This window comes from Corvus moneduloides, chromosome 2 (assembly GCF_009650955.1).
Source record: "Corvus moneduloides isolate bCorMon1 chromosome 2, bCorMon1.pri, whole genome shotgun sequence".
NCBI classification, from domain to species: domain Eukaryota; kingdom Metazoa; phylum Chordata; class Aves; order Passeriformes; family Corvidae; genus Corvus; species Corvus moneduloides.
The window spans coordinates 57,098,107-57,117,026 of record NC_045477.1 but is presented as its reverse complement, the minus strand read 5'-3'; the positions used below and the strand labels follow the sequence as shown (position 1 = coordinate 57,117,026).

General features: G+C 45.1%; 1 long non-coding RNA gene across 2 annotated transcripts in view; it reads left to right on the top strand.

Moving 5' to 3' along the window:
* The window catches only part of LOC116439798, a 62,202-nt gene extending 46,191 nt beyond the window's left edge, over positions 1–16,011 (top strand). For both annotated transcript variants that reach the window (XR_004238282.1, XR_004238281.1), the window contains one exon: positions 12,894–16,011. This is a non-coding gene — a long non-coding RNA (uncharacterized LOC116439798). The remainder of the gene's footprint in view (positions 1–12,893) is intronic.
* The last annotated feature ends 2,909 nt before the right edge of the window (positions 16,012–18,920 follow it).

Here is an 18,920-nt window from a genome sequence, read left to right as displayed (position 1 = left end):
CCAGTCTCACTCTACCTCGGAGCTCCCCCTAATAGCTGAAAGGGATTAAGATCTTAAATAACTTGCTGACAAAACCACTGTACAATAGGACCAGTTGGTAACATTGGGAGGAGATGTTCAGCTTTGTTTTTCTTCTTGCTCATAGAGGATCTGACTAAAATCAACTATACTTTTAGTCCATAAATAAATGCAAAGCCTGATCCAGTTGCAGGAGCTCCCAGCACAGGGTTGAGACTTTTAAGAGCGTGAATTCTGGAAGCAGCTCTTCCCATGTGGGCACAGAGGGTGCTGGCAAATATCTGCTGTGGCAGAAAGAGAGCTTGTTAATCTGAAGTGTCGAGTGCCCACACATCTCACAGAAATCCATGGGATCCCAAAATCCAAGAAAATGGGAGACGGGATAGATCTTTGCCTTTGGGAGTAAGCCCATTAACAGCATGCTCCTGAAGAGGCTGAGAGCTCACAGAGAAGTTGTTTAGAAGTTGCTTTCATCGTCTGTAAAATGTCAAAAATAAATGTCTCATACTATGAGCATCATCCTTTCACTGCAGCACCTACACATCCCAGCTGGCATTAGGACATGGCTGTAGCAGCTGGCAGGGGTCCCAGATCAGAATGAGCATGCAGGGGCAAGCATGGAGCTGAAATAGTGCTGAAACTAGTAGGAAAAGAGGCAGGACAGCAAAAGCACAGAACTCTGTACTGCTGCCCCTGTATCCTAACATTGTGCAGACTCAAAGAGAAGCAAGCCAACTCAATTTGGTATACAACAGAGGAAGCAAATAATTATAGGAGAGAGATTAAACTTCTGCCTACCAGTCTTCAAGAGTAAAAAATACCTGTACAAGGCAACCACAATATCTCTTAACATCAGCAGTTTCTGCTTAGCACAAGCTGGTGTAAAGTAATAAAGAAAAATCACTGAGTTGTTGCCAGTTGCACTTCTGCTGCAATTTGGAAAGCCAAGACCAGCTCCATGGCAGGATCAACAGAACAAGCCAAGGACCAGCATCCACTGCTCCTATTTTAGCTCAAATTGGAGGTCTCCTTTCTACATGGGTGGTAGGAATCATCTGGTCCCACTTAGACATTTATAGGAAACATGTCCAGGTCAGAGCAAGTAGTTTCCAGGATATTTTTCTAATTGAGAAGGGGAAAGAGATGCTTCCAGAGAGAAAGCCATCACATTCTAAGGTAAACTCAGTTAAATGAGCCTTGCTTTCCATGGCTGGTAAGGAGAACCTCAGACTTATTGGATTGCCAATGAGTGACATGACAAAGCCTACATAATTACCTAAGCTTTCCACACCTTTGCAACACCGCTGCTGAACCTTTTAACTGCAATTGTGTTTTAGAAACTACAACCCAAATAGATGAGATTTCCAACAAGAGCATCTTCTGCATATTACCAGCCACACATGACTATGCTTAGGTCTATTTCACAATAAAATCCTTATTTCTGCCTCAGCTTTGGAGGTCTGACTCCTCCTGTATGGCTATCCTGGCACATATGCTGTCCTAGATAAAGAGGCCCAACCCTGGCACTGAAGAGGAACGGTGCCCATATAAGCGCTGCCCTCAGCCTGTACCTTCCTGTCCTTCCCTCTCCAGTCTGACAGTCTGGTGGCTCCTATAGGGACAGCAATCATAAGGATCACTTTTCAGGTTCCACCTGGCAGGGTTGGTGCGCACCTTCAACCCTCACCCAGAGTTCAAGATGTGGCCTTCAAAATGCATTGCAAACATACACATCACCGGAGACTTCAGGATGCTCTGGCTTGTGCCTCATTAAGCTGCAAGGTGATAACTGCCAGTGATAGCAACTGTGAAATCCACATCTGGAGCCAATGGGCACTTGTGAGATGCTTTTGCCACTGGCCTTATGCTACCTGCAAAGAAACACTAGGTTAGAACAAACAGAAGAGCAAGAAAGCATCATTACCAGACAGGCACTCAGCCGAGAATGCCTTTTCCCTGTGGTAATTTACTCCACAGTTTTCAGATTCGCTTGTCTGTTTCAGGTCATGTTGTTTCAATGTCTTTTCCCCAAGAATAAATACAGCATGAAAAGTCTCCTACTAGACCCCTGTAGATAGAGTCTAACTCCAGGTCATAGAAACAGCTGACAAACATACTCACGAGCTATAATATCCACATGACCAACGTCAATATTCACTCACGCCCCATTAGCTCCACCATCAGCATCAGCCCTGTGCTTCTAACAGCAGGGATGAGGGACCATGGGGAGCCAGGTGGAGATGTCCCAGCCCTGTGCCTGGGCAGACCCAGCAGTGGGGACCAGGGCTGGGAAGCAACATAAAAATGATGGTACTTCCCAACTCTGTGCAGAGGCTAAATCCAGCATTGGATATTTAGAATCATAGAATCATTTAGGTTGGAAAGTACCTTTAAGATCATCGAGTCCAGCCATTAACCCAGCACTGCCAAGGCCACCACTAAACTGCATCCCTAACTGCCACATCTACACCTCCTTTAAATACCTCCAGGGATGGTGAGTCCACCACTTCCCTTCACAGCTTGTTCCAATGCTTGATAACATTTCAGTGTATAATTTTTTCCTAATATCCAATCAAAACCTACGCTGGCACAACTTGAGGCTGTTTGCTCTTCTATCGCCTGGAGAGAAGAGACCAAACCACCATTCACTACAACTTCAGATAGTCATAGAGAGTGATAAGGTCTCCCCTGAGCCTCCTTTTCTCTAGGCTAAGCAACCCCAACTCCCTCAGCCGCTCTGCATAGGATTTGTGCTCCAGACCCTCCCCAGCTCTGTCGCCCTTCTCTGGACACGCCCCAGCACCTCAATGTCTTCCTTGTAGCGAGGGACCCAGAACTGGACACAGGATTTGAGGTGTGGCCTCACCAGTGCCAAGTACAGGGGACAGTCACTGCCCTGGTCCTGCTGGCCACACTATTGCTGATACAGGCCAGGATGCCATTGGTGTTTTTGGCCACCTGAGCACACTCTGCCTCATGTTCAGCCATTGTCAACCAGCAGTCCCAGGTCCTTTTCTGCCAGGCATCTTTCCAGCCACTCCTCCCTGAGTTTGTAGTGATACAGGGGATTGTTGTGACCCAAGTGCAGGACTGAGCACTTGGCCTCGTTGAACCTCACACAACTGGCCTCAGCCCATCAATCCAGCCTGTCCAGATACCTCTGCAGAGCCTTCCCGCCTTCCAGCAGATCAATATTCACACCCAACTTGGTGTCCTCCACAAACTGACTGAGGGTGCACTCAATCCCCTCTTCTAAATTGTTGATAAAGGTATTAAACAGGACTGGCCTCAAAACTGAGCCGTGGGGACACCACTTGTGACTGGCCACCAGTGGGATTTATCCCATCTACCACTCTCTGGGTCCAGTCATCCAACTGGTTTTTACCCAGCAAACAGTGCACCCGTCCAAGACATGAGCCATCCTCCACGAGGATGGAGATTCTCCTTAGTCCTCCTTGTGTTGCTGATGCATTGATAGAAATATTTTTTATTGCTTTTATGTCAGAGCCAAATTAAGTTCTAGTTTGGCTTTAGCCCTTCTAACTTTCTCCCTGAATAACCTCACGACAACCTTGTACTCCTCCTGAGTTGCCTGCCCGTTCTTCCAAAGGTCATAAACGCCTCATTTTTTCCTGACTTTCAGCCAAAGCTCTCTGTTCATTGAGGCTTCTTCTTCCCCACCAACTCATCTTTCAGCATATAGGGACAACCTGCTCCCTACTTTTAAGATTTCCTTCTTGAAGAATGTCCAATCTATCTGGACCCCTTCACCCTTCAGGACTGTCTCCCAAGGGACTCTCTCAACCAGTGTCCTAAACAGGCCAAAGTCAGCCCTCCAGAAGTCCAGGGCTGCAGTTCTGCTGACCCCCCCTCCTTACTTCCCCAAGAACCAAAACCTGTGTCATTTCATGGTCACTGTTTCCAAGGCTGCCTCTGACCATGACATCACCCACCAGCCCTTCCCTTTTCACAAAGAGCAGGGCAGTGGGACACCTCTCCTTGTTGGCTCACTCACCAGCTGTGTCACCAAGTTATCTTCCACATACTCCAGGAACCTCCTGGACTGTTTCTGTCTGCTGTGTTGTATTTCCAGCAGATGTCTGATAAGTTGAAGTCCTCCACAAGAACAAAGGCCAGAGATTGTGAGACTTCTCCCCCCTGTTCACAGAATATTTCCCCTGCCTCTTCGCCCTGGTCAGGTGGTCTGTAACAGACTCCCACCAGGATACCTGCCTTGTTGGCATTGCCCCCTGCTTCTTACCCATGGGCACTCAACTCTCTCATCACCATTTTTAGACAGACAGAGGAGGCAAGCAGAGCCTGGGACTGATGCTAGTACAGTAAACTGCAGGAATAGATCAAGCTGTCAGCTGTTATTAACCTTAGCAAAACCCATATCTTCCAGTTCAGCCTCAATTAATTCATATGGTGTTTGAGAGCCTTCCTGTTACACTGTGGAATTACTGGCCCTATCTCCAGCCTGGATAACCTGCCCATCTCTCCTCCTGCACCATTTAAAGGTCTGTTATATTTTTGTGGTTGAGTGGTTAGCGAAAGGATGAACGAATAAGTGTTTGTGCTAACTGATCTATACAAAGATGCCTCATTAAGCAGAAATGGACATGGTATGATATGATTTTGATGTGGTCTCAGCTTACTTTTGGAAATTTATTTTCTGCTAGAGAAGTAGTGAGAAACATGAGATGTTAAATTTGATCCTGTTTTCCTCATTTTGAGCGCCTTGCATAAAGTGTATCAAAAAAAGAAGCACTTATAGGAGTCAGATTTATGGTACATTCAAAACAAAAACAGAGGTCTGAATTTCTTTATTTATGGTGATCAGCATGGTGCAAGCAAGCTGTTCCATCTCATTACTAAATGGCATCATATTTCTGATATAAAATCTATCCTCTTGCTTCTTCAAGGAAAAGAGGACCCCAGAACACCGATGTGTTTGAGTCTAGTATTAACTAACATGATACCAAGGCCAGACACCAAGAAACAAGCCCTCATGTCCATGTTAGCATTGCAATCCCCTGCTCTTCCTCATCCCACTGCTGCCTAGAGAATTCTCAGTCCTCAGCCCAGAAACCAGACTACCCCCATAAGAGGCTGGAGGGGAGCTGAGCACGCCAGATATACTCTTTGCCCTTCCAAGGACTAGGAAAGAGCAGATGTCTGCAAACCCAGCAATACTTCTCAGTTCCCAGCTCTGCTTTGGTCATTTCAACTAACTCTCTCCAAGCCAAATCTGCTATCCTGGGGAACAGCACTGAGCCCAGGGCTCCAAACTAGCCTGTCACCTGGGAGGCCAGGTTTAAATCCTGACCTAGAAACAGTCATCAAAATGCAGCTGGTTGGACTGAAACCACAAGGCTAGACCAAGAAAAGATCTCCCTTTGCTTGGGACCCTACAACAAGTGTGGAGAAGTCCAGGCTCAAACTTTTGAGTTGAGTCAGAGCAGAGGCTTGACACAGCTCTGAAGTCTCCACTGGTCATTACACAGCTGTGTGCTGTGGCTGGGGAGAATGGCTCCAAATCTCTCATTTTGAAATTGTTTGATTTTATATACATGATTAAATATTCATTGAACCACAGAGGAAGATTGATCAACTGCTCAAATATTAAGGAAACAGTAATGAGAGATGGGACTGGTTTTGCAATGGTGAAATATGAATCAAGATGTGCATTTAGACCATATCTCAGTCCTAGATAGGAAAAATTTCTAGCAATAACTTGCCCCTTTTCCTGCCAACTTTAAAAGGAATACCTGGATCTTTAGGCCAGACAACGGTCACTGCAGACTTTGGCCAGAGTCCTGCTGATGACAAATGGATTATCAGAATTATAGATCCACAGGTCAGCACAGGAATTTCAGAAACAACTGTTTCAGTAGCAGTCCAGTGCCAACAGGCACTAAGAGGACTCCTTTCTCTTCTCTCATTGTTGTGGGGTGTCTGTCTCAAACATCCTCTGCAGATGACTTCTGCAGCCCACACAAGTGACCACATTTCAGTTCTTTCAGGCCATGAAACGGGGAAGTTTGCAGGGTCTGGAACCTTCCTACAAAAGGAAAATAAGACATCTCCAGTACTTTGGAAAAAAAAGAAATACCCACTTCCATCCAGGCAAAGCACACGTTAACTTGCACGAGAAGGAATGAGAAAAGCCTTCAGGAAATAGCTAACAGTTTCCAAGTCTTTCCCTTGTTCATTTTCACAGACTCTGGCTTTCTTCAGGGGAAAAAGTGCCCTTTTTAAATGTGCCTGACCTTGGGCTCTGTTCCTACAAACATTGATTCAGGGAGGTACTTTGTTGTTATTTATTCTCAACTAATGACTGAACTGGCACAGCTCTGAAGAAAGGGTATATCAAAAGCCCAGTGTCCGCAGGCTTGTTCCTGTTCTGTACCCAAATTCTTCCTGCCCTTGGCTTATGCTGAATTGCCACAAAACTTCCATTTTGGCTTAGCTGGGGTAAAAGCAGCCCCAACATCTCTTCTTTCCATGTGCCCCGAGGTAGCACGTACAAGTTTGCTCCCTTCATACACCTACCGAAATCCACACAGGTTTGTAAGGCATCACCTGGCTGTGTGTTTCTGGGAAGCATGGCTGCCCATGTTTATATATACACACATACATCTGAGTGTACCTACCACTTCCTAGAACACTGAACATGCCCATGCACGTTGTCTGAGACCAAAGCCATCCTGCACAGAAGGGCCTTCTGTAGCACCTTCTTAAAGGCTTGCACTCCCCAGTCTTGGCACTGCTGGGGAGGGCAGTAATTCATGCAGACTCCACCACTCCCTGGACCAGCCCAAGAATTTTGCAGAATAGACAGTCACGCTCCAATGCTCAAAACAGTCCGAGGCTTTGTTTCATCTGACAGTCTAGGGACAGCCTGCAAGATCCAAGTCACAACCGACTCCTAACTGAATTGAATCCAAAGCTCAGTATAGCTGAAGGAGCCAAGAAAACTTTTCTCAAGAGACTGGTGCCATTTGCTAGAGTGGGAAATGTGGGTCCTCAGCTTTTTGGATGCTTGGGCTCAGTGCAGCCCACAGCAGAGCCTTACAGTTTTCATACTTGCAGCTCAACATGTGGCTGCACATGTTTGTGGCTAAAAATGTGCTTTCTCCAAAATGAAACTGGAATCAATAACCAATCAAGGCAGTCTGTGCTTCTGTGGAACAGCTTAAAATAGGCTTGCTTGCTTTCTTAGCAACTGCTTGCAGTGAGCCCAAGCTTTCATTTCTTCCACTGAGCTGAAAAGAGCTCTGCAATCACATCATCGCAGCACAAGGCAGTCACAAATATTCCACATCTTTTAAAGCCAGAAAAGTACAGGGAGCTGAAAGGCAGCAAAATGCTCTATACAACAGAAAAAAAAACACTCTTGTGCCCATAGAGCAGCAGCAGAATTACCAAGTTGAGCACTCCAGAAGTGAGGCATGTGTAAATCAAGGTTGCTTGTGTAATATCACTTCACTCCCCCACCACCCTCTCTACATTTGCATCCTGAAACAGCCTTTAATTGTAAGAATTGCCTGCTACTTTTTACCTCTGTACCCCTCTCACTCTCTTTCCAGCACTTGATTAATGAGCAGCTATTCAATATCTTCTTTTCTTCTCTAGCACATGGTCTCGTGCTTCATCTTTACTGCTCAAACCCTGCTCTGGAGTCAGAAGTCTCCATGAATCATGTAGGGATGGATTTTTTTAATAGACATTTATTGTGTGGCCAAATTTGGGTAGCTTTTCCAAAGAAGGGGAAGAGGTCAGGCATACAACACAAGCTCACTGAATCCAGTTCCCTGTTCCAGATTGTAATGTCACAAGCAGCCCTCACAAAAAGACAGCAGTGGTTTTCCCTCAAGACAACACAACTTCTTTTTCTTCTAAGATGTGTGTGAGATCATCCCATGGGAGTCTTCTGGGAGGGTCTGACCCTGATGGGTCGGGTAGAAATGCTGGATCTGAAATGGTACCCTGGGGTTTGCACCTTGCTCTGGCTGAATGTGCCATCAGCTGGTAAGGCCATATCTAACTCCCACGGGGAAATGTGGTACAGGTGTGCTCCTGACTGTTCTTCTTGGAAAACTGCCACCCAGTCCTGCCTGCAGATGCAGGTTGTAACACTCTCAGTAAAGGAGGCAGTGGCATTTAAAAGAGCAGGAAAAATATGTATTGAAATACAAATATGTTTAACAGCCCTGGCTATTTTTAAGACTACCAAAAAAGAAATTGCTTTCATTCTACTCAGGATCAAGAGCCTGTTTATATCTAGCTCTCTTCATTAAACCTTTGCTTCATAATATATGGCTGTGTCAAATACCAACATTCAATAACATTTTTTGTGAAAAGGGAGAGGAAAAAAAACCAGTCATACTGATTGGATGGACCATCAAATAACCACTTGATGGATGAAAAGGAGAAATGGAAATGCCATCTGCATTTCCAGTACTCCCTGACTGATCAGCCCACTGGGAAATAACAAGGGAGGAGGATTCAATATTCTCTCTGTGTCTGCAAATCACTATTACCCACCAAATTTTGCAGGAGATCAATACCCCTTTAACAATTCTGCCACAGATGCCACAGCTCATTAGTAGGATGTGAATAACTATGGAGGTTGGAAATCCTATTTTAATTGTCTGTCTGAAGGATTTTGGTTTCTTACCAGCTTAGCTGTGGATTTCATGACCAGATTTTACAGTCTATGTTGAGCTCTTACTCAGGTAAAATTTCCTTATGGAAAAGTGGAGTTTTGCCTCAGCTGACTCAGTAGGAGCCTCAGAGTCCTTTCTTCATTAGTTATTACCATTCCACTTGACTGAAATGCATATGAGAGCAGACCAACCTGACCAGACCTACTGGTGGCACCACTCTGATCTGAGAATTGCTTCTTTTGATCATCCAAAATTTCTTCTTATCCTTAAAAGGCCTACCCTACTAAAATAAAAAACCAAACAAAGAAACAAAACCCAACACATAGTCACTTTAAAAAATAAAAATTAAGGGGTGAAACCAAATCCTACTTCTGCATTCTTGCCTTGGTATTTGAACACCTTTTTTTTTCTCTTTTTGTGATTATACACATTTCCGCCTTCTGCCTTTGCAAATGCAGATTCCACAGAAGTTGCGTCATTCTGACTTGCATCCTTGGTTCAGCTTTCAAGACAAGATATGTTTCAGAAGCCATTATAGTCTCAGAAGAGCTATGAATAGGACTTTCCTCAAATCTGGTAGTAAAACATGATACTTCCCCTTTCATTACAGGGCTCATCTGTCCTTTAACTCTGGGTTTTGAAGGAGCTTTGACAGGAATGCATAGGACACTCAAGTTGATTAGACTAATGAGTCAGTGCTGGGCAGCTCACTTGCTGCAGCCAGGCTGCTCAGACAGGACCCTGCAGGATGCTGGGCTTCCTGCCACACATCCCAAGCTAGATAGGGACACAGGACTTCGACAAAGCCACCCAGCTCCACAGATCTTTATTGGTGCCAAAATGCTGTGCCCAGGGAGCAAAGCCAGGCTGGCAAGAGCTGCTGTAGAGCCGTGGTGCACAAAGGGCAGGAGCACCAACCCAGCCAAGGGACCTGCACAGGGCTGCAGCCATGCCTTGGTTAATCCATTCCAGAGTGTTGTTTAATCCCGGTGCAGCATTCCCAATGCAACAGCCTGCAACAGGGGTGACTGGAGGGTATTACTGACGGGTACCCACATTTTGCAATGGCTGGGAGCATTCCCTCTTGCCGCCTGTGGTGCTCCCAGAGGAAGGGCCTTTCCTCATCGCTGATTTTTGGAGCCTTAATGCTTTTACAGGAGTTCTGCACAGTGGAGTGGGGCTTCCTTTGCCATGCCTGCAAGGTTTTTCTGTCCCTGCAAATAATTGGCCTTTCCAGGCTCGTCCCCAAAAAACAGAGCACTCAGGCTTTTGAAATGGTGATAAAATTGCCCACCATTACATTCTCCAGAAATTCACACTGCGCATGAATTTCTGGTTTGCAAACACACTTAATATGAATGCCAAAACTTTTTCATGGGGAAGAGAAGGGGAAGGGGAAGGGAAGGGGAAAGTAGTGATTTAATTGAGAAATCTCTGATAAATCCATCCATACACATAACCAGGATGATCTAAAACATACATTTTAGACAGTAAGCTACGCAGAACCTTCACTCAAACATAAATACTTGCTTTATGAGAATGAGATGTTTTAATCACAGACGTCAGCAGACAATCTGAAATTACTTGATTTTTTGCTGCTTTGTATTAAAGGGAATGAGAAAGGGCAGATATTGGGGGGTAGATTTTCAAAGATATATCGGCATTATTTGTGTAATTATTTGGAAATTTTCATCTAGATGCATTTTAAAATACTTCTGAATCCTGGCATAGATTCTGCAAGTCCTGTGACTTAAACTTTCTTCAAAATCCAAATTTCACTTTTCCAGTTTCATAAATTTAATCTTTTTAATTTGGCCAGGGAGTTTTCAAATGCTTCTGGAGGATTTAAGACCACAAGTTCTGGGGAAAATTGAGAGGCTGTGTTAACCTAAAAATCTTACATTTTTAAAAGCTCTTTCCCAGCTAATCTATTTCACATGCCTAGAGGGTTTTGCCCACACCAGTATGAATCTGCTCTTCTTGGACTTCAAAACTCTCAAGAGAATTTTATTTGATAATAGACTTTTGAAATTTGGTATAAACTTGTCTAAAGTCCTGAAGAAGCGTGCTTTTACAAGCCCTGCATGTGAAGGAGTGTTTTGGCACAAGTACTCCTGTCTCTGAGGCTGGGATTAATTTAATTTAATGAAGTTAGTTAGGTTGCCAGTCTCAGCTAATCACCAGGGCTCCCTTGTCTGGCTTCACTGGTTAGAAATAGGCATCTACTGCAGATATTCCTACTGCCTCTTTTTTTCTCACTTTATTAACAGGAAGAGTCCAACAGACTCCTTTTTCCACAGTACTTTTCTTAACTGGATGCTCAGCTTTCAAGTGGCCAACGTTAAGGCAGATTAAGTTCATCCCATGTTGTTATTTGTAAGGCATTAAGCACTATGCTGTGACTGGGCATCACTGAGATTTTCAAACAGGTCAGAAGTTCTCAGAAGTGCCGCCCATGAACAAAACTTTAGGTCAATGCCCACCACCTGAATTTGTTGTCCACTCTGCAAAAAAGGTATCAGCACCATCTTTTCAAGAACACTGTGCCTATAGCTCTCAACCCATAAGGACTATTTTGTTCTCCATATAAGCTGGTTCAGGAAGAAACTTGTCTGAACCAAAATCTGAGGCTCCACACAACATCTGCAGAGAGGCGAAGCTTAGTCTGGAACAAATTCTCGCTCCATCAGCCAGTGGGCTCATCTGAACACCAAATGTGTATTGGAAAATCTGAAAAATAGGCAGGTTCTGCATTGACAAGTGTGTATTTGAGGGTCTAATACATTTAGTCATATTTATCCAGGAGTAAATTTTTCATTGTTGGGGCAGGACCAAATTGACTAGGACTTTTATCACATGCTCACCACATCTTTTATTTTCATCAGCTGCAGTTTGGCTTGCCACAAGTTAATGTGCTTATGCATTAGGTCAGGTTTCTTCTATTCAGCCTATTTTAGCACCATCCAAAAAACAAGGGTAAAAATAATTTTGGGAAAGAGAAAATCAGTGTAAAACCTGTATTTATATTTGCACTGGTGCAGCACATTCAAATCTCTCAGAAAAACCTTCAGCTGCCAAAGCTGCAGAGAAAGATGCATGACCTTCTTCTGCATTTCCCATGTTTTTTGTCTTAATTAAACTCGTCATGAGTCATGTTTACAACACCCAACTTACCGCAGTCCTAAACAAACAAAGGCATTCAGCCCCTGATGTGCGTGTCCAAACTCACCAGGGAATACTGCTGCCTTTTTCATCACTTCCTGTATGTGGAAAACGCAAAGGCCAAATTTAGAAATGGATCACAAGTCTCTGGACAGGTTGTTTCCAAGAAGGCTGATGAAATCTGCTTTCTTATTTAGCTTAAACCTGTCTTCCCAAGTATTATCTTCCCAGAGACTTCCAGACCTGTTTCCATCCCCCTAAGCTGTTAACTCCTGCAGTATTACGACAAAAAGAAAAAGCTAACTTTTCCCAAGGGCCGAAAGAGAGACGTGGGATCAGAGATGCCATTTTCTAGCTCAGAACCTGTGTGTGTGAAACACAACAGGGCTTCCTTTGTGTACTTAAATCTAGGAAAATTATATAAAGCAAGATATGCTTATTATCGTAATGATATTGAGTTTGAAAGAGTCACTACCCCTCACATCATGCTTGAATTTGTCCATCTTCCCTACTTAGTAGCTTCAAACTTAAAATCATTAACATGAGTATACTGGGTCAAAGAGTAAGCATTTTTTTACTATTTGGTCAAAAGACCGTGCAGCTGCATTTGAGTTATCCAACAGTCAATCCACACACACTTTAGATTACAAGGGCAACTACTTTTTAAAGACAAGCTTAACACCACTCTATGTGAAGCAAATAAATGGGATGAAGAGAAAAGGAACAGTCAAAAAATGTCAGCTATTATAGAGGAGCACGAACTGTCATTAGCTTGGGTATTGCTGTGATTAACAAAGCCTGGAGATGCTCTCTCACTGCACAAGACAGTAGGTAAAACCAGCCACTGTCATGAAGAAAATCATTCTCTGCATGAAGAAAAGAAGGAATAAAAACTTTAGGAGGCACAAGGAGGGGAGGCTAATTCTTAATACTTTAATTGTGTTTTTAAATCCTACTTTTAACTCTTCCTTATTGTAATGGTTGTTTTTTGGTTTTTGGGTTTTTTTAATTAACGTGTCTCCATCTTATTTTTAACTCCAGGTGTTGTTATCCTTCTGGAAGAGGGTTTGGTGTCAGGCATTGCCATGCCCAAACAAGCCCAGATACCTGGTGGGCTCAAACCAGGACAGGGCGAGGGAGCACCCGACCCTGGCAGCCACCCCTGGAGGCCATTGTCTCGGTTTTTCTTCATCAACTGCATCTTGCACGGTGCGTGTAAGCTGCAGGGCTTGGAGCCAGGCAGAGCCATACCCCGAGAATCCCCCGGGCATCTCCAGACCATGTCCACAGCCAACATAGGAAATTCCGGCGAGACCGGACCCTCCCTCGCTTCCTCTGGGGGCCTGGCGCTGCTCACCAGCAAATCCTCTCACTTCTCAAGATCTTTGTGTCAGGCTGCGGCTGCTATTTTTGAGCTGACATTCCCCGGGTTTAATCCACTTAGCCTGTGACCACCTTCATCAGCTTCCCGCAAGCACAGCACACGGCGAGGCTGCGAGATGCTGCCTGCCGCGCTCGCTGTCCTCCCCCGCTGCCCCACCGCCCCCCTCGGGAACGTGTATTTATAAAGAGGTGGATTAGGAACATTACCAGGCAGGTCACAGAGTGTCAAGCTGCTCTTTCAGGGCTTAAAATCGGAGGCTCACTCAGGAGGAAGCACTCGGTTCCTGTGAAAGCGGCAGGGATGACTGCTGCTATGTACGCGCAATTTACTCTATTAGCAGCACCGGTGCTTCAGCCTGGAGCATTTAGAGACCCTGTTCCTGTAAACAAAGCAATCAGGAGGTGTAGAAATGCTTTGCTTTAATTTTCCTTTTCTTTTTTGACGTGGGGAAAAAAAAAAAAAGGAGTCTTTTTAAGTGCAATGAATGAAATTCATAAATGGTGCAAATCTACCTTGCTGTCAGTGAGCACTGGGTGATTTATACCTGCCAAGGAGCCCAGACTGTCATCCCCTCGAAGCTGGGCAGCCCCAAGAGCTATTATGTCCATTCTCATCTGACTGGGGGAGAGAAGAGAGGTGCCCACAGAGCTGCCACCTGCCAGGTCACCTCGTGGGAAGCAGAGCCCAGCACCCGCTGGCTCCACAGTGATGTCCCAATGCCTGAGACCACGCACAACATATTAGACACCATCAAAAACACGTCAGGCCAAGCTGTGGCTACAGACTGTGGGGAAAACACTCCACCTCAGTGCAACGTTCTTGCAGCTTGTAAATCAGAAGCAGCCATTTCCCTTTGGTGTGCTGCAGGGATCTGCACGAAGGCAAATCCGAAGTGCTTCGTCATTCTGCTGAGCTCTAATCCCATCAGCATCTCTGGCCACTCCATCAATCGGATTAAAATAAGGCTGAAAGTCAGCATACGGCCGGTTCAGCCGCGGGGAGCAGGCCCTGCGTGGGCAGATGCACCATCGCCACTCAGCCAAGCCCCACGCTGCCTGCAAGCACCCAAGGCTTTCACCACCGCAGCGATTTGAGGTGGCCAGAGCTGCAGACAGGGCAGCCCATGTTCAGCATCACCACAGAGAGGTAGGGGCTGGGCCTTTAGCCCCCTCCTGCCCCTCCAGAGCCTCTGTGCTGTTAATGGATGAACTAACTGTAGCATGCCTGTCAGAGCCTTTCATGTTCATGCCGAAAGTTAGCCCAAAATGTTCCAGCAGAAAATATTTTCCATGAGAAAATGCTGCTTTAACAGAATCTAACCCTCCTGGTGGAAACCTGTCGACTGTTGTATCCTGTGGTAGAAACCAGATGGGTATATATAAGGATCCTGCCTTCATCCTGGGACCACTGGCAGCAAAAATAAAGATCTATTCAAGGTCTCTCTCGTACTTTCTCTGCCTTTTCCCAACTACAAAAATAATTTCTTTTTTTTATCTTTCTGTCCCATTTTTGAAAGTTTTTATTCCTTCCGCCACCCTAAGAAAAGCACAGCATATGTGGGAACTGGATTCTGCCTCCAGCAGCTCATTTCATGGCCCAGATGGGCACATCCTTTCCATCTCAGAGAGACACCAGGTCTATGACCTCACACCACCTTCACCAGCATGGCTCAAATGAGGACCGATGGGTTGGATTTGGCCCTAAAGCCTGTTTCAAGTGGCCAGCTGCTTTTGCCTGGCTGGTCCTTGGGAACATATACCACTTCATACCCAAACACATGAACAGCACGTCCCCAGGGCTGCCACATCGTTTGACACACGCAGAAGGGCTTAACACCAGACTCAAGCCCCATCATCCCAGAACACCAGCACCTGTACTTTAACCTTTCCTGAGGGTTTGGAACATCATTAGGGGTCAAACTTGATCTCCCATCCATTAATACAAAAACTGAGACCACCCCTGTTTTATCTGCTCCAAAGGGGACACCATATGGAAACCTGTCAGCCCTCAGAAGCTCCAAGGATCTCCGCAGCAAGATCCTGTCTGTCTGAAGAAGTTAGCTTGAGACTTCACCTTTTGAGTGCACTTAGTGACAAGCAGAGTTGACCTCTGTGGTGTTCACAGGGGACAAACAGTCCTTTCTTTTGCACAAAAGCACATAAAGACAAGATTAGGTGAGCCAAACTACCACCTCTTAATGACTTACAGAGACCCTCACTCTTTCTATTTATAAAATCACACTGTCTTGGCAATAGGAAAGAAAGAGTTGGCATCATTTTTATATTTTCTAGATCTGTCTAAATTCAGCCTTACTGTTTTTTCCACTGTACTTTTCTCCAGAAATCAGCCCATACTTCCCACTCACCTATAGATTTTTCTTTCATTAATTTTCCCAATAGGCAATTGCTCACAGAAACCGTAGGAAATATGAAGCTGGGAGACTTCTCAAGATGTGATGTGAACCGCATTTTCTACAAAAATGCCCAGACTCTAACAATCTACACGCACTTATCACCTCTATGAAAAGATAACAGGACTCTAGTGCCTTGAGGACTGGGCTGTCTGCACGGTATGTAGGTGACACCCTGGACAGTTTGGGAAAATCAGATTCATCCCTCTTTTCCTACTTTGTAAAATGGCAGTATAGAGAATTACAGGCTGTAACTGAGAGTTTTCCATAGACCTGTGAACAAGCGTGGATAATTCACTTGCAGGGAGAGAAACTGTGTATGAATTTATTCCATTGGGTTGATTCAAAAGTTACATTAAAGAGATGATCAAAGTGTGATACAGATTATGAATCATTCTATCCATATTCCAGATGTCATATTCTCCATTATCTCTAATTTGTCTGAAGTTTCCCCACCTCTTCCCTTCTCATTTAGGAGAACTTTTGCTATGTAAAACACTCCTTTCCAGCTCTGCCCTGTAGGTAGAGGCGGTGATCCTGAATACAGACAGGCCTTGCAGCTGAGCTGGTAAGCTCCCTGGCAAAGGTCTGACACTTACCCCCGATGCAGCAGCCACCCCGGTGTCTTGTATATTAGGGAGAACCAGAACAAATGTGTTTGATTTGTAACTTTACAAGGACTTTCACATTGAGGTTTAAGTTTCTTTTATTAGTAGATCTAAAAGAAGGGCACCATTAACACATAACAGAGGAGGCAGAACTAAACTATTACCATAACAGCAATGTTTTAAAAACCCCACTACTTAGAGGTTTATAAGGTTCCTTGGAAAGATTATTGCAGAAGCCACAAAATGGAAACAGAGGAGAGTTTCTCGGCTGCATTGTGCCTTCCCACGTGCTTTTGGGCCTGTACAGAGGGACCTACCTTGTTAAAACACAACTGAAGCCTATCTTAAGCAACCTGCTCATCTTGGTTTCTTTCCCTGCACCAGGAGGATCCCCTGTCAAGATTTAAGAGCCCACTGTTCCATTGCTCAGGAGAACCCTAGCAGAAAAACTGAAGGAATAATTTAGCAGCTGAGACAGCCAGTTTTCCTCTCCCAACAACCTTGTATCAAACAAGACCCTCTGTTCAACCCTTTTTTTCTGTTATACTTCTCAGGTTTTACTTTCTAGGTATTTTGAATGAAGGGTATCCTGGCCCTGAAAATTCACCAAACAAATCATCACAATGTTTCAACATGTCTAAATGAAATGCTGTATCTTTTCTGACACTTTTATATTTGTTTAATACACTTCATCGGAAAAAGTGTTCCCAACTCTGTTTATCCAGTTTAAGGTCCACACACTCTTAGGCTGTCATAAAATAAGGACATCAACAAAAGCTGTATTATTTCAAGACATTTCCTTATAAAGCAATGACACTCTGTATTAGCAGCCTTTATTCTCTACAAATCCCCGTGTCAGCTGCAGAGGAAGGAAAGGGCTGGCTGGTTTGGGAGAAGGGACCTGGCTGAGCCTCTGCTAACTTGTGCCAAAGCACATCCCCATGCCTGCAGAGCGAGCACAGTGCCATCCTCAGTGGAGCTTTCCTCCCTCTCCTCCACTAGCCAGACAAATCTGGCACTCCCCTTGGGGCACTGAGCCAGAGTCCCCTCCCTGGCTGGCCCAGCTGCGCTGGAGATCGGAGGGGGGGGGGGGGGGGACGACGACACTGGAGATTGGAGAGGATGAGTAACCATCAAGCAGGGAGCAGCTGCCTTTCTTCTTCCCAAGGAGTCATTGCTCTGAGGTGGCATCCCTGCAGGCAAGCCAGATTTCCAATCTATTAAACTGACTACTTCCTTCTTCACCTGTATTTTCCCTTTCTATGTTTTTTTAGGAGTTGCCTTAGCCTTAGTGCAGCATGACTTAATCCACCACTTCTGATGACCTAATAGATTCCAATCCTCAGACCTCTCTCCATGACTTCACTGCTCTGCTGTCTCCTCTTTGCCTGATCTCCATCTGACATGGAAAACATCCCTTTCTCAGCCTTTCCTCACCCTTGCTTCGTCCCCAGACCTGTTCGACAGAAATCCCACCGTGCACTCCTTGCGTATCTGGGGCTTTACCTCTCCTGGCCCCCCAGAACAGGAAAGAACCGCAGGCCACATCTTCTGGCTGGAGAGAAGGCTCTCCGGAACGTGAGCTCATGTTTTCCTACAATAAGCAGGAGCCGTGCAGTTGAGCTGACACCTGCGGCAAGGCGGGAGCGGCTGCGAGCGCTGAGCAGCCTCCAAAGCTCCCCTCGCACGTGGCGCGGCGCGGCGGCAGCCAGAGGCACGCAGCAGCCAGCAGCCTTCCAAGGGTGACTAATGCCTTGCTGCTAAAAACAGCTTCCAGGGGTTTTCCATGAGCAAATCTCACTACAGGTCGAGTGTTGGCTTTTCACCTGCTAAAAACAAGAACTTCACTGTAACGTCCACACTGATGGATTTTTTTTTTTTTTTTTTTTTTTTTACCAGTGCATAGTACAACTGGCAAAGGAAACCTGGCTCTTTCCTAAGTGATGGCAGCATCTGATCGTTGTTAACACCGCTCTTAAAAGCCAAAAATATCACCCTTATAATAGATTATGTGAGAGTGTGGAAACAAGGATGTGTGGTAGACATGCAAGAGAAGACTGGAACATAAAGTATATTGCACGCATGGATGCAAACGTACAAGGGCCAAAGGGGAGGTATGGAAAATAACATACTGATATGGCTTCTCAGAGAAGCACAGTGTTACATCAAATAGGTCATCCTGTCAAAAACACCTAACACTCAGCTACTTCACGAAAAGACCCAGCAAAATTCTTCAGAGCCTTGTTTCAGAAAGAAACTGATAAGAACTGCCATCAGTCCTTTGGATTTACCAGGGTCTGTGTCCCTTCTGACCTGCAAGGTTTTGCTGCTCCACTCTCAGGCCACCAGGTAATTTCAGCACTCCTGTGTGAATCAAAGCCATATCTCCAAGAAAACTGAATGAACACATGGCTCTGCTCGTTGTGGGGACAAATCTATATACAGCGTGAATTTCTGAACTTATTCAATTAACATCTTGCTTAAACAGGCTCCAGAGCTATGTTTTCCCGCATATTTGAGGGTTTCAGCCAAGCAGCTGAACCGTGTAATCCACCATCTCAGACATGACATATTACTTGCCAGTTCTGACTGTCCCTGACAAGTTGGTTCATCTTATAAATCATTTGGGCTTCCAAATGAAATATAGATTGATTTTATTTTGCTTA